Source organism: Hermetia illucens, chromosome 4 (assembly GCF_905115235.1).
Source record: "Hermetia illucens chromosome 4, iHerIll2.2.curated.20191125, whole genome shotgun sequence".
Classification (NCBI taxonomy): domain Eukaryota; kingdom Metazoa; phylum Arthropoda; class Insecta; order Diptera; family Stratiomyidae; genus Hermetia; species Hermetia illucens.
The window spans coordinates 124,769,055-124,784,932 of record NC_051852.1 but is presented as its reverse complement, the minus strand read 5'-3'; the positions used below and the strand labels follow the sequence as shown (position 1 = coordinate 124,784,932).

General features: G+C 42.7%; 1 protein-coding gene across 22 annotated transcripts in view; it reads left to right on the top strand.

The window, feature by feature from the left end:
• Nucleotides 1-15,878, top strand: part of LOC119653390 (dystrobrevin beta) — a 232,389-nt gene that overhangs the window by 92,303 nt on the left and 124,208 nt on the right. For all 22 annotated transcript variants that reach the window (XR_005249688.1, XR_005249689.1, XR_005249690.1 and 19 more), the window contains exon 3: nucleotides 8,135-8,182. The gene's annotated coding sequence lies outside the window, so the exon portion shown is untranslated. The remainder of the gene's footprint in view (nucleotides 1-8,134; nucleotides 8,183-15,878) is intronic.

The following is a 15,878-nucleotide window of genomic DNA, read 5'->3' as shown; positions in this document are numbered from 1 at the left end:
GGATGTGTTCTCGGTCCGGTTATTTGCGGTTGACCCCCTAGTGGGAGTTTCATAGTGGTTGTAGTTATGCCTACATCGCGGGCAGAGCTCCTCGGAGCTCAAGCGTAGAGTTGCGCTGTACAATTCGGGTGCCGTACCCCTTAGTTGCGGCAGAGGTGTTAGATAGGCCTCGCATCGACTGGTATGAATGCTGAGCCTGCACTCAGTATAACCCAGTACCGCTGCGCTAGTCATGCCGGGGCTCTGATTGTGGTCCCAAAATCAATCCGTGTCCGAAGAGGACCGTGGGATTATGCCTACACGGCAGGTAATCACGTTAAACCCCCAAAACTTTAACCGCTTTAAAAAATTGTAGTGAAGAAATCCATGCGTGTACCGGATGAATTACCGTGGCGTTACACTGTACTTGACCAGTTCTCCTCCAGATGGCTTCCCTGCCTTTGGAGGTAACCAAGGTAGTTGGTGGCATAACCGCCAAAACATCCATCCAATCCATTCTGGTGTTATTGAGTGACCCTCAATCGTGTTGGGTGTTGTCTTCATGTCTCCGGGGTCTAATTAAAATAATTTAAATTATTATCCTTAATTTTTTTCCATGAACTTTGTTAGTAATAGTTGGATTGCCTTCAAGCTTCTAAGATTTGCGGCTTACAAAAAGTTCTGATCTTTTAGGATCTTTTCGGATAAATTTAAAAAATATCATAATATGCTGTTATTAGCTTTATTTGAACAGGTACCGAAATGGGATTTATTTTGTGGCCTAGATTTCCTACTGATGTACCATTGTGATTTTTTTTTAGATTTTTCCGTAGTATAGGTTCTTAGAGCGAGACCTGTTACATTTTTCTCTCCCCCTCCCCTATGTTTCACCCAGTATCAGAGGTAGTATCAATTTTGGAAAATCCTAATCGGGCTCTTTCATTTTTCTATGGAAAACAATTTTACACCTTTCTTTGACATGTGTGGGGACTGGTAGCATGTAAAGGGACTCACAGACCACATGTTTTCACCAAATTTTCATGACAACAGGTTCTGCCTTTTTCAAGTAAACCGAGTGTGACATTGTATCGATTTTAACAAAGTTTTGCTTTACAGATTTTTCGGTTGTTCGATAGTTTCCTGCCTTACTTTAAGTGTGTACTTTTTGGCCCCCTACTCCCCTACCTTGCAACCAATATCAAATTCAAATTCGATTCAGACCTTCCGTTTCCATGTGCCGCCACATCTTAAACGGGTATATTCGGGAAAAAGAATTTTGCATGTCCTATCGCTTGTACGGGGATCCCCTTTAACTCGACGGGAAATTATGTTCTTAACTGCATGCATGGGGTTTCATAGTCTGCATACTTCCACCAAATTTCGCCCCAAAATGCCCAATCGTTTTCGAGAAAAGTGAGTGTGAGAGACAGACATACTGTAAACAAATTTTTGTAAGTTTTTGCTTTTACACAAAATTGTAAAAAAAGGAATGTCACCCCTTTTTAAAAGTCTGTGGCGCCTGAAAATGGGGCTACTTTGATGTCATAGAGATAACGTTTAATTTTGAATCCCACCTCCGGAGAGATGGAGACGAAATGGATAACAGCGGTAATTGCTTTACTCCTCTTTAAAACGCGGTAGCTTGTTAAGCAGGACGGATGGTCGACTTTTCTATTCCTCCTATATACCCTTATTATCTATTTTTCATGATAATATCAAAATAGTCTGCTCGTCTCTTTGAGGATCCATAACTTCTTAAGGGCGAGGGGCGGCAGCAACAATTTTTAACGCAATTAAATAGTTACCGCTCGGGTTTTCCTTCATATCGTACCTCCATCCTCCTAGGCTGAGTTTTAGAATTGAATCCTATCTTAATTACATAAAAATAACTCCATTTTGAGTTGCGTAACGTTTTAAGAGGAAAGATTGTCGAAATTTTTCAGACGTTATGGAGGGGAGCTGTTCCTCGCACACACTCTCCCCAAAATTCAAACTTCACCATAATGAAATAAACAACATTTTTAAATGCCCCTTTTGCATGTAAGGAGAGAGCCCCTTTAAACTCGCTATATGCGTTAGATTTCATAGTTCACATTTGTCCACCAAATTTCGTTCGGATCAGTATAGCCGTTTTGGAGAAAACTGCGTGTGACAGACAGACAGACAGTGAATCGATTTTAAAATCTCCATTGACGGAACTGTATTATGAACGTAGAAAAAGGAGATGAGCGAACTTATTGGGGCCTAAATAAAGGTGGCAAGTAAGGCTTGGGTGTGTGGTTTTTAATTTAACAATTCCCTACCTCACACGTCTAGGAGGAAAATTGCGAGAAGTTCTGAAAACGTATGCGAAGCTAAAATTGTAAAACATCATTAAATTCCGGTTCGACCGTGAATCCGAAAAATTCGTAACCCAAGTACTGCCCTTGAAGGACACAACGGTCCACATCCTCAATCGATGTCTCTCCTGATTCCAATCTAGATGAAGAGTAGCCTTTGACTTCCCCTTCCTGCCTCGGCACCTTCTGGCCATTGTAATAGGAGATGGCCCTTTTATATTAATCCCAAATTAAAGAAGCAATTTCTTTCTTTCCAATTTCTGAATACTCTCCTCAATCAGAATAGGATTTCTAGCCATAATATTATCTGACGAAGGTAGATGGAACATTTCATTCAATAAATCTCATTATTTCCATATCGGATTTGACCAGTACAACGACTCACCACACACGATTTTAGTGAAGCAAATCCATGCCACTCTTTTAAATATGTAAATTTAACAAGATCCATTTACCACAACTCGTTCCAGAGAAACCTGAGTTCAATCCCTTGCCGGATAGATCAGCCGTTCGGTTCTCTTCTCGTAAATATCAATGGACTAAACACTCTCATAATCCGTCAGACGATTCAGCGGTTTTCCAATTTACTTGCGAGAATCCGCTATATTGCTCAATGGAAAATAGTTGAGCAAAATCCATACACGTAATTGCCCTCTAATATTGGTAGGTGCATAGCATGGTAATGCTAATTACACTAAAGAACGGATCAATAATCAGTTTAGTTTCCAAATTATATTATATAATTGTACTATTACTAAATAAGATTGAAGGTTGTGGAAGGTGTTAAGGATAGTTAGTTTTAGACAAACATTTTTAAATTAAGTGATCATTTTCAAAGTTGTAAGTTCGAGAAATTGGAAATACGATGATGGAGATAAAAAAAGATGTAGTAGAGAAGGGAGGCGAAATATTGCGTACAATCAAATGAATTTCTCCTGCAACTCAAAGCAATAATGAGATGAGTTGATTTGTAGGTCATGTAACTGCGAATACTGCTGAGCAAGTGGATTTTCGAAACCCGGTCGAGAAAATACGGCAGGCACCAATAAAGATACAAGATGCTAGAACTGTGTGCCAATATCCATTTTAAGTAAATCCTTATCGATATTTTAAGGTAGAGGAATTGCAACTGTCGTCACCACGAAGACTGAGGCTTTCTCCTAGAGTTGAGCCTGATCCAACTCTTCCTTTGAAGTTGACTAGCCTAACCAGGGGGGTTCTCAATCGATCCCATGAAGTTGAAGGCGGAGTTCGATGGTATGGTCACGTAATTCTCGCTAACGAGAGTTCACTTGCCAAGATTGGTCTAAACATCGAAATCGATTGGAAACGACCAAAATGACGGCCGAAGCAACCATGTCTTTATATCCTGGATGAAGACCCGAAAGCTACATCCAGATCAGTCGTTTGACAGAACAAAATGGCCCGACCGAACAAGGCGAGCCAACCCTGCTTCTGAAAGAAATAACGACTAAAGAAAAAGAAAAGAGCGAATTGAAATTAGGGGTCGGAGAGTATCCAGAGCTCACCTTTCGCGACCGCGTCTCAGCCCCTATGACCATTCAGCCGTCGGCACGATAGTCACAGCTTCACTTTGATGCTTAGTTTCAGGTTTCTCCTCTTGTTCCCCAGACGATCCTCCACTGAGCTTCCTTCCCATGACAAGTCTAAGACTCAAGAGTGTAGCCATTGTTTTTTTCGTGTTCCATTGTTCATATCAATCCAATTCGAACTTTTCGCACCTCTTTTGTATGTGAGTTTTTGTAAATGAGAAGTTGTAGGCACATCACTTCAAACCTTAACCTGGGGGACAAGGTTAGGTTAAACTCCATTGACGTTGGGGTGGGATTAGATCATGGTACTATACTTTGCGTCCTTCTGTACTTTGTTTACTGCTCCTGATCGCGAGTTTCACTGAGTATAGTGCTGTGTAAGAAGTCTCTTCCTTTATTTGAGTTGAGGACTATAGGTAGGTAGGTATCACCGCACTGAAGAACCCAATTAGAACTGCGGTGCGTCGTTTTGTTACCACAAACTACTAAGATCATGACTGCTGTTATGAGAACAAGAAGGCAGAGTCCAGTCGGCTCTAATCTTCAGAACAGCCCGTAGCATTCACAAAGGAAAGGAACTCTCCCACCTTGCACCTTGAAGCCTCACTGAAGCTAGACTTGAGCAATCCCAAAGGAAGTCCCTAAAAGTTACTCCTTTTTCTCCCCAGCTCCCGCAATGCGAATTGTAGGGTATGATGAGCCCGGCCACTATGGGTCCTCCGTGTAGACGGCCGTAATCTTGTATGCATTTGCACGCGTCTGGCACCGAAGCTCTCGCGATCGCGTTTTGTTATAAGCGGGCTTAATACAGGTGGTGAGCCTGCACCATCTAAGGTCCGCGGCTGTTGGGATTCCGCCTTGGACAGTCGCCAGCGGAACTCAGACTGTATCCGCCGAAGGACTGTCATGAACAGACCTCTGCCTGGCTAATTTGTCAGCCCGCTCATTTGCCTCTATGTTTATGTTACGCTTGGGGCTCGGACCATACCCCAGCCATCGACAGGCTTTCAGTATCGTCAGTACTTGCGCCTAAAATACACTGGCGTTTTCTTTCTGGACCAAGGGCTTTGGTTGAGCTAAGGAGACCCGTTTGATCGAGCCCCCGACGATGAGGCTATAATAATGTTGGCCTCGCTCGAGGATCTCGAAGTGACCCTCATAAGGTGGCTGCAGTGGCTTCTCAGGAGCGTCCGTCCTAATTAGGACATGCGTACAGGATTCGAGATTCCTGGGCACGAATGCCACGGTTTTTTGCGTATTTGGTGGGTAGTGGCGGCTTTAGCTTTGGCATTGCGTCCTTGAGCAGGCACAACAGAGCAGTAGCGTTGAGTTCCGACCTGATGCCGAGAACAGGGTAGCTGGGGAGTCTCAGGTTCTCCCCGTATACCAGCTGCAAAGGGCTTGCAGCAAATTCTTCTCGATTAGTTGTAGAACGGGTGGCAGGACCTGCCACCAGGACGGGCAGTCTTGGGTCATTATAGTGGCCTTCAGCGTACTGTGCTACCTTTCGAGCATCCCATTGGATTGCGGGCGGTACGCAGTTGTCCGGTGGCGTTTAAAGCCAAGGAGTTTGCCCGATTCTGAGAAAAAGGATGACTCAAAATGCATTCCCTGGTCGGTGATTATAATTACAGGGACACCGTGGAATCCATTCTCGACAACTTATCGATAATTTTGAGGTAATACCTGAAACCGTGAAAGTCTCACAATGGGCCAATGACGTCGAGGTTGGTTGTGTGGAAACACTTCGCGGACTGTTTCCACAGTACCCCTACCTTTTTCCTCACATGCTTTGCAGTTTTGCACTTCTGGCATGCGAAGCACTGCCTGGCCTAGGAGTTAATGCCCTTGTTAATGGACGGCCAGATATACTTCCCGGTGACTAATCGATTCGTTCTCCGGAAGTATTTAATTGCGAGGTACTCGGCTAATAACTCACCATCGTAGGTACTGTAGTTCCGTTGAGCGGTATTTAGCTATTTCGAGAAGAGCTAGGGTGCATCTTGTTGAGGGAATGCCAGAAGTGTAGTATCCACCAGCTGTTGCTTGGTGGTCTCAAGAGCCTGAACAGCCTCTGGGAACTACACAATCAAACGGGAGTCTTTGGTTTTCGGCTCAGACAAGAAGACGTTAAGGATAGATTGATGATGGGCAGCCCTGGGCGAGAAACGATAATAGAAGTTTAACATGCCTAAGAACCTTCTCAGATCCTTAACAGTTTTCGGAAGCGTTAAGCTCGAAATTGCTTGTACCTTGACTGGGTCCGGTTAGATGCTTTCAGGGGTAATTAGGTGGCCGATTTTATTTAATTACATTGAATGCTCCTGCTTGACTTATCTCCGCTCGAAATCCAACTTACACCGGAAGAAAACATTTTCCGCTGTCAAAAATTCTTTTCCGATGCCATGGGCGCCACGATTCACACTTACGTACGTCCAACACGCAAGTTGCTCGTTCCGCCACAACCTCATTTCTATGCAAGCCTAGAAGGCTATACAAGCCTTCTTAAACCGCAGTTCTATGCGCAACTTGCAATTTAGTTTTGCATCAACGATTACACCCAGCTACTTAAGATTGGAGGAAAGAGCCAATCTTTGTTTATTCAGCCGCGGTAGGTGGCATTCGGATGCCCTTGTCTGGGTGGTGATTAGCAACAGTTCCATTTTATTTATGCCGAGTCACCATTTTAACTTTCTTTACAGTTAATTCCTATGAGAATTATTAAGCCAAACATTGTGAACATGAATCATTTTAATAGAATTTCTTTAAGTGAACTTTGATCATTTGCATGCGCGTAATATTTAGACTTTTGTATTTTTTAACTTTAATGTTTTGTGTCACCGTATGCTCGTTAGAGGCAGAAGAGAGTCTCGCTTCATGTGTTTCTTTTCTGCCCCTAACTCATGGCACACTTTTCTCGCCGGTCCTCCACTCCCGTGGCGAGCTCCGCAAAGTGGATAGATCCGCGCCATCTATTCGTTCGCATTCGCAACATTCGAAATAAATTTCGAATCGAATGCTGCGAATCCTGCCGCGCCACACCATCTTGCGGCTCACAGGCACACCTTTTTTCAACGCTTATTCCATGATGTCATTCATAATGGAGCGAAGTATTCCTGTCACTAACATTATCAAGCCGTCGACATGTGTAAGATACTCCTCCAATCCAGTACTGATCAAGGCCTCCTTGATGGCATTGGTACTACATTATTAAATGCTCCCTTTATATCTTTAAAGGCAGCCAGCTTGTACTGCAGTGACCGCTCAATCGTGCCAATTACCTCGTGGAAAGCGGTTTTTGTAGATTTGCCTTTGAGGTGGACATGCTGGGGCATAGAGAAAGGCGTTCTCCCATATTCGTCCTTAAGTGGATGTCCAAGACGCGCTCTGGGATCTTCGATACAAAAGAGGTGGGGCTAACTGATCGAAAGTCCTTTGCGGACCCATGACCGTGCCTGCCCACTTTCGTTATGAAAACGACTCGTGCACTGGTGCTTTCAATGCTTTGAGAATGGTCCGACCAGGACCGTCTCTTGGCAGTCTTGATGATCGACTTGATCTTTTCCAGGCAGTCCTTGTATGGCTGTCAATATTTATACCTGGAGCAGATGCTGAAGATCTCCCTGGTCAGCTTCCTGATGCTGGACAGATCTTCATTCCACCAAGCTGACAGTGTCTCGCTGCATTTAGCAGGGCACGAGACTTTAAAGGCGGAATCGAATGCCTTTTACAGAACTCCGACCTTTAACTCCAGTTCGCCTGTCGTGTGCCAATAGTGCACGGGAGAGTTTGTTCTTGACAGCTTCACCAAACTTCGAGAGTCGAGATAAATGGATAGGTTTAAGATAAAATAAGTCTGGTTAAAACTCCGCCATCAGAGAGGGTAGGAGTCGTTCTTACTAAAGGTTGTATCACTATTAACACTATTAACTATGTCTAGGTTACCCGCTGCTTCTGTTTATATGCATTCCAGACGTTTTCTTTTAGTTCGTCCCCTTCGAAGGAAAAGGCACACAATCCTAACTTTTGGAGAGATAATAAATACCAAGGAAAATGTTGCAAGGATGCTATTGACAACCTGCTTGACACTAAACACTTAAATGTTCCTGTTTAAAGTCCTCGATGAATGTTATGATCAAATAGTATCGCAACCACTGTCGCAATTTTTTCCATGATAATATTTTATATCTCATATGTCACCCATCGTCCTACAAACTTGAAAGAAAGAGTAAAACTAACATAAACCGTTTTTCTTCATTTCAGATGTTCGTCTAAACTAAAATGATACACCAGAACTCATAAGGCTTTCAAGTAAGTACCAAAACCGATTTCTTTATAATATTGGAGTTTATGCGAGCACATTCTGACCATTCCACATGGCATATTTGCGCCAGCCTGCCAAGTGATGGCAACCTTGAAGGGTCTGCAAGCGCCAAGACACAGAAAGGGTGGATTGAAAGATATTATCGACGTACATAGGGTGTACATAGGCACGCTTATTTCTTTTTATTTTCCACTGCACCACTTACTTTCCCATACGCTTCATATATATTTGGGTCATTCATTTCCCCCATCCGAAGAACAAATTGGATTTTACGGTGGGTTGGCTTGGTGGTATCCAACCATGTATCCACTTCTAAACAGTTTTATGAAATTATCATCCCATTTCTCTTAAATTGGTTCTAACTGTCTTCAATGGGGCGTTTTACGAAGAAAAATTCGAAAACTCGAAAGTATTTCGTACTGGATGGAGTCTGGCCTGACTCGCCTGATGACTCCACGATGTTCGAGAGTCAAAGTATGTATTTGTATCTGGCCTGTGCCATGTTGTATCTTTGGATCGATACGGTGGTTGCGTTCTGAAGAGATATTCCATATGTTACGTGTCATCGTTGCTGTGATAGAGATGTGTGATGCCTAGGGGCAGTTAAAGAGATAGAGCTTGCAATAAGAGTTTTCCGTTTCCTGTGAAATTATATGTTTTGCAATAAGCCACCCTGCTCGGAGGCATTTTTCTTTAATATCCGAAATGACAGGATAATCCTAGAAAATCCCCCACCTAAGCCTGTCAAATTATTCCCAGCAATTTCTTAAAATTTGAGCCACAAGCAACACAACTTTAAACAATTCATTAAAGAAAGTTTAATCCGGAGCATCTTCAGCATTAAAAAATTCTTCCTCTCCATCATTCATCACCTGTAGGCGGAATTGCTCTCACAGCTGTAATATTTAATCACACCAGGGCTGACTATGTCCTCAGCTGCGAACCTAGGCCTCCACAGCACTCTCAGTATCTCTTTTGACACGGGACCCCAGCATCTTTTCAAGTTTGAGGATAAAACGAAGCGAAATTCCGCTCCAGGGAATTTCCTGGCTAAATACAACGTTCACGTTGGAGTCTTCATTTGCGTGTGCGACGAAACATTGTATTAGCTATTTTGTTGCTTCAGAGCATTGTCCTTTTTCACAATGTAACCACAGTTCACGTTTTCAGCATTTATTCTTTTCATTCGTGATGCTGTAATTGTGATCCACGACGCCATAGTTGAAGTTTCTGAAATGAATCTCAGCCCGGGTGAGATTGAGTGTTGAAATGCGCCATTTCATTTATAAATTCATTCATTTTCGTTTAAATCACCATCCAGACCTCTTTAGCGGTTTTCGCGGTTTAGATTGATGAATGGGCGCACCTTGGAGTGGTTTGCTTTGCGAGAGAAATTGCAATTGATTGGATTTGTTTATATTGGAAATTAATTTATTCCAGCTCCATACGCGGCAAGTGAAAATCATTATGCATGCACTGAAGTGCATATTGAACGATTGAATGAAAACACTTCAGATGAGGAGTTCATCACGAAAACCAATCTGGCATTTCTCCCTTTGTTGCCCGAGAGTGTTCTCCCATTCAGCTTGATTGCTTGCGGTCTTAGTGAATACTCGTCCGCAAAGTCTGCATGTTGGAACGTTGAAGTGCCTTCCTGGCATTTCTTGCACTTTTTATCTCATCCATAACAATAAATTTTATTCTGGAAGCGTAATAAGCCCTAAAGGATTCTCTCTACCTGGAGTCTAACTAGGTCAGTTTTCTCTGTATGCAGATTGACTGGCCGGCCTTCTCCTTTGGAAGCATAAAATCCCATCGATTTATAATTAGCTTTCCATATTGGGCTTCCTTTGTCATATTTTCCTCAAATTGCCTCTTCCTATAAATTTTCCTTAAGTATACTTTCCATTCTTCAGCTTCTCCTTTTTCACTACTTGGACCAAATGTCTTTTAAAGTTAAAATCCTTTTCAGTCTCTTGTCATTCCTTCAGACAACCAACACGGTTCAGATTTTCACAGAAATTTATTTTGTAAAGGATCTTATTTCACGTGAATCTTACGCTTCTCCGATTTTGTGAAATATCCTTGAAATGAAATCAAAGGAGCATTCAAACAAGTTAGGATTCCATAATTTTCAATTGAGGTATTTTTATGCTGATTTGAATTTCCAGAATGTTGATAGGATACTTAAGTGAAAAGGCAGGTTCTTAGTCGTCAGCTGTTGATTCAGGTATCCAACTATTGGTAGGTCTTTCACGTTTGGTATTTCCAGAATTCAAATCCTGTACGCCTTGAGAACGGAGAATGAATAGGCTAACCGGATATACAATATTAGAAAGTTCTTGTGGCTACCATTGATTTGCAAAATCGGTGTTGAAGAGTATTCGATTAAGGCATGTGCTTTACAATTACGAAGAAGTTTTCAAGTTTCTTATAAAAAGCTTTTCATCATCATCATCATCAACGGCGCAGCAACCGGTATCCGGTCTAGGCCTGCCTTAATAAGGAACTTCAGACATCCAGGTTTTGCGCTGACGGCCCAGCGAGATCAATGCGCCTGTGGTTCGGGAGTGTGATATATGATACTCTTCGACAAGAGCCGCAATATCAGGGGAAGCCACCGTGATGTCGATGACCTCTTGTCTGACCACAGGTCAACATGTGTGACGTTTAGGCCCCTGAATATCTCACAAACAACCCATGGTTCTTGTATGAGCTACTTAAATGTGTTACAGTTATTGATCCGACGACTGATAAGTGCAGTCGCCGCTTTATAATGCTGCACTTTAGAAACGGGAACAGGAACGCCGATAGTAAGGAAAATTCTCGCCTTATCGACTTTCTCTCCTGTTTTTGCGGCCTAGCTGCATCCAGGTGAAGATGTTGAGATTTTCCTTGACACTAAGTTGTTCCAAAACCTCACCACCATTACACTCTTCTTCTTGAAGCCAGAGAAAGCACTTTTTGAACGATGGAAGCTTAGGGTTAGTCGCGCACCCTCTCACACATCGTTGAGTCACTCGTTCGTGTTTTGGTCGGCAAAGCTTAGCCATAACATTTTACGGTATATGTGTACCGACTTAAAACATGTCTTGCGAGGTTGTAGTCTCTGCAGTTAGGATCAGTTTCCTCCTCAGCTATTCACACTGCTCAGTATCGTAACCGGATGGATTCGTGTCGTCATATAAGACCCATCCATCGGCTTCAATTGCCTTGGCTGTAAATGAAGGCCTACCCGTTGTCCGACAAAGCTTCTTTGCTGCCTTTGTGTGAAAAAGCTAGGATCGTCCAAGGACCACTGCCGCTTCGGTTTTGTCTTAGCTGCAAATGCTCCAGAGACTCTTTTCCTCTCAACCTTGGCCCAGCCCATGGTTGTGATTTGCACGGAGGCGGTTTGCCCGAAGACTGTTTGCTGTCCGAGGACAGATGCTTACGCGTGGGCGAGACTTTAGCCTAAGCAGGTGGCGCTGATTGGAGCCTGGGACCAAGAGTGCAGATAGAGAGGGCCTGATTCGGCTCGTCTGTTCAGGATTCAGATTGGTTCCCACTTCAATAAGTGGAGAATCTGAGTCTAGACTCAGGTTCACGCGCCTACATCTTAACGCCTGTGACCATTTAGCCCTCGGGACGGTAGTCACACCTTGGTTTGGGGTTTTGATTACCGTTTGGCTCCTGCTGTCACCTCTTGTTTCCTAGAAGATCCTCCTTACTGAGTTCCCTCACTGTGACAAGGTAGGTAATCGAGGAGAGAATAAGAACAGGCAACTAGTGAGCTGCATTTGCCGTACGATTACGTGAACAATTATCCGGCGATCACCTTCGATAAGCTGCCGAACGGCATGGATGTCATCATCCGTGAGATTTCATCTTGGTCGATTATCATGAGTTTTGTTTTCTACACTTTCCCCGCCACCTTCGAATTGTTTGACCCAAATAAACGAACTATGCCTTAGGTTAGTTAAAATCTCTGAGGGCTTTACCGTTTAAACGACGCTTAAATAATCAAGCTAGGTAGTGATAGTGTATATCCTAGAAGTAGTATATGCCATAATGTAAAGCACGACACCGAAATGTTTGGTGGAAATTCCACTAAGATTAAGAACCTTATAGTAGGCTAAAGTTGTCAGTTCCTACTACACCCTTTGTAGAATGCCATTTTACATCAAATAGTCTGATATACTAAATGTATATGTACTATGAATGCTCAAATGAAACCGCCACACCTGCATATATTTTCAAGTGAGTTCACAAAACTAGACCCTCAGTGTAAGGTCCTCTATCTTCTACGATCACGCTTTCAACTGAAGCAGTGGTTCCCGAAATAAACAAACATCACTTTAGCGAAGCAAACATAATTCACCAAAACCCTATGAAACTTGGCTTACTGTCTATCGGTCTGTCACGCGCATTTTTATTATGATAAAAACGGGTGTACCAATTGAAACGAACTCATTATTTTGTGTGGAGCTCAAAGAGGACCCCCGGCATACAAAAGGGTGTATATATTTTTTTTCACTTGTATCCGTGTGAGGTATCAAATAAAAGATCTAGATTAACAGTTTTTTAAAAATTAGTTTTGATATTGGTTGCAAAGTGGGAGCTAAAGAAGCCAAAAAAATGTAAGTTTAAAATAAAACCGGATTCGTTTTCAAAAACCACTCAAGCGAAAAATCTGAGAAGAATTCAGGAAGATGGGCCTTTATAACTAGTCTTCAAAACTTACAGGCTCACAGAATATCGACCAGGTAGTTGCGGCGGCTCAAGGGATCGTAGATTGTGAGCCGAGGTGGTCGCAGTCGCCAGAACTCCCGGCAAGTCTGATTTGTTTCGTGAGAAATTGCAGGGGTTGGTTCATTTTTTAGCCTTTTCAGCGAACTCACGATGGTACCAGTATGCCCCGGTACTTGCCGATGGTCCCGACGACCTATTAACCGATCGCCCATTTTGGGAGGCGGATCTAGATCTTTATCTACTCCCCGAACGCAAAGCACCGACGGCCTCTGCCAACTCAAAGACGATGGCTGTTAATCCTGCCACCATCTGCTGCAACTGAGCCACCTGACCTAAGTTAGAGACATCTTACCAACCATGGGTCGCAAGTGGACCTCATGAATTTTGTCTGCGATGATGGCTAATGTATCGACAAACCCCGAATCCGCACATGCCAGGATGGCCTGTGTGCTCTCCGAAAATCTCTGCAGCCACAAAGATTGTAGCAGCTACAGTGCTGCTATTGCCACCACCCAACTGCACACAGCAATTAGCTTAGCGCGCGGTCACTCAGCATTAACTCTGTCAGTAAGTGGTAAAGATTAGCCGTCTTACTCACTGACAGGCGTTTTATGAGCTGTTCTTTTAATTGTCTATAAGAGCAGTCCTCGAGGACGTCGGAGACAAGCTCAACTACCTCCTCGTCCGGCTCGACCAGCGCATAATTGAAACGAACGGCATCCGTGGTGATGCCGGTCGAAGTGAATTAGACCTCGAGTTGGGGGAACCATGTTACCGAGCTGCTACGCCAAAACAGCGGCACCCGTATGGCCACGGCAGTTACCGCGGGACTTGTCTCTATTCGGGAGGACTGCGAATCGAACAACCCAAGAGAAATAACGCGTATGTGGAGCTTGGCTTCGATTCGGCGAAGTGGCAACTTCACGTTGTCGTTTAGTGTTGACAAACACCTGCTGTGAAGTTGATTTGATGTTGTGGAGAGGACGATGCAAGCGGTGGCATGAATTTTCGTCGGCTTCCCTTCAATTTCCACAAGTTTCGCAATGTCAAAGTAAAAGTTATTTGGACGATGTGTGAGGTATAAAATTGCGCATCCAAATAAGGGGTTGCGACCTGTTCGCGTTTTAAAATTCCACAAAGTACAGATGCAACGTCTGGTACGATGCCTTCGGGTCTGCAGTGCAGATCCTCCTCGGATTACACTTAACGCTCCTTTCCCTCCGCTTCCTTTGATCACCTTTTGCATTTGCACGGAATTCAGGAGGTCAGCTTCCATTGTTACCAACTGTTTGTGCCCTAATTATCACTTTGCACGGTAGCTATGTCGCAAACTCTTACATTGGAATTAATGGATTTTTTGGATTGTGATCACGATCCAACCAGCAGTCACAAAACACTTCATTGCGAAGATCGAAGTCCGGGCAGGTGGTGGAGCAGCGATTCGTTTCTTTTCTCCGGCTAGTCTTGTCTCGAACTCCAAATGACACCGGAAAACACTTTTCGCTGTCAAAAATTGTTTTTCGATGTCATGGCCGCCACGATTCACACTTGCGTGCGTGCGACACACAAGTGGCTCGCTCCACCATAGGGGTGTAATTTTTTTTTTCGGAGATTATAGTCGTGTGTGATATCAAATGAAAGGGCTCAACTAGTACTTTTCGAAGTTAATGACATTTTTATGCCGGATGAAACATAGGGGAGTGAAAGCTCAAAATTCCCTAAAAATGTAACAGGTCTCGTTTTCCGAACCTATCCAACCGAAAAATTCGCAAAAAGATCACAATGATGAATACATTTGAAATCTAGGCCTTAAAATACATCCCATTCCGATATTTGCTTGAATAAAGTTGATAATACAATAGTATATAGAATAGTATAGATAGTATAGACAATAGTATATAGTATTTAAAAATTCCCCCCTAAGTTCATCTTATTAGTACAAAATGTGGTGTTGTTATAAATGATAATCGAACTCATCTAAGGGCGGAGTTGTAGCTTGGAAATATATATGCATATCAAGAAATATTTTGAATTGAAGGTATATGCGAATTGGAAAACGTGAATAGGGAATTTCTCGCACAAGATGAACAAAAAATCTTTATACCCGAAGCTTCCAGCTTCCGGTATTCAGATTTGTTTAAATGAGTTGTAAATATCTTGCAAAACAACCAACAGATGGAAATAATATGTTCAAAATCACTACAAGTAAATTAACATATATGGGTTTATTGTGGACAGAATAAATCATTTTTCAACTACTATCGCGATGCCCAAGTGTTGTATTTACTCTTTGCGTTTTAATTCGTTTGCTTTTAATAATTTTAATTAAAAAACTCATGCATGACACTCGTATGTATTGAGGTCCTGACAAATTGAAAAAGCAATCTTCTCTCTATTCTCTTCATATTTAAAAAATATGAATCAACACATATATGTACATGTGTGCATACAGAATAGAATGCGAAATATGAAATTCCAATATTGGGGGAAAGATAGACCTACAAAAACCTGTGAAAACTAAATTGTTTCACGGCATTTGTTGCATTTATTTGTTATGAAGTTATTGTATTGAACTGATAGAGGAGAACAAAGGATAGGGCGATGAATTCACTTTCTGGAAGATCAATAAAACTGAGCCAATGAAGAGCAAACTAAAAGGGAATGTGTTGGGAACGTGATTGCATCACGACTACATTTGTCTGTTTCTCGTTGTGCTGCAACTGATGTTCTTTATGATTGAAGTTTCAACGAACATCTCAAATCTAAAATTTACCGTAATGTCGTTCATCCTGTTGCTCTCTATGGTTTTGAGTGTTGGTCGACTATAAAAGACAATGAACGGCGTCTTGCGATAATAGGTACGAAGATGTTGCGTTGGATCAGTGACATAATTATTATTATTATTATTCTGTTAAGGGAAAGTCGCACCGCGTCCTTGAAGAACTATTGTGC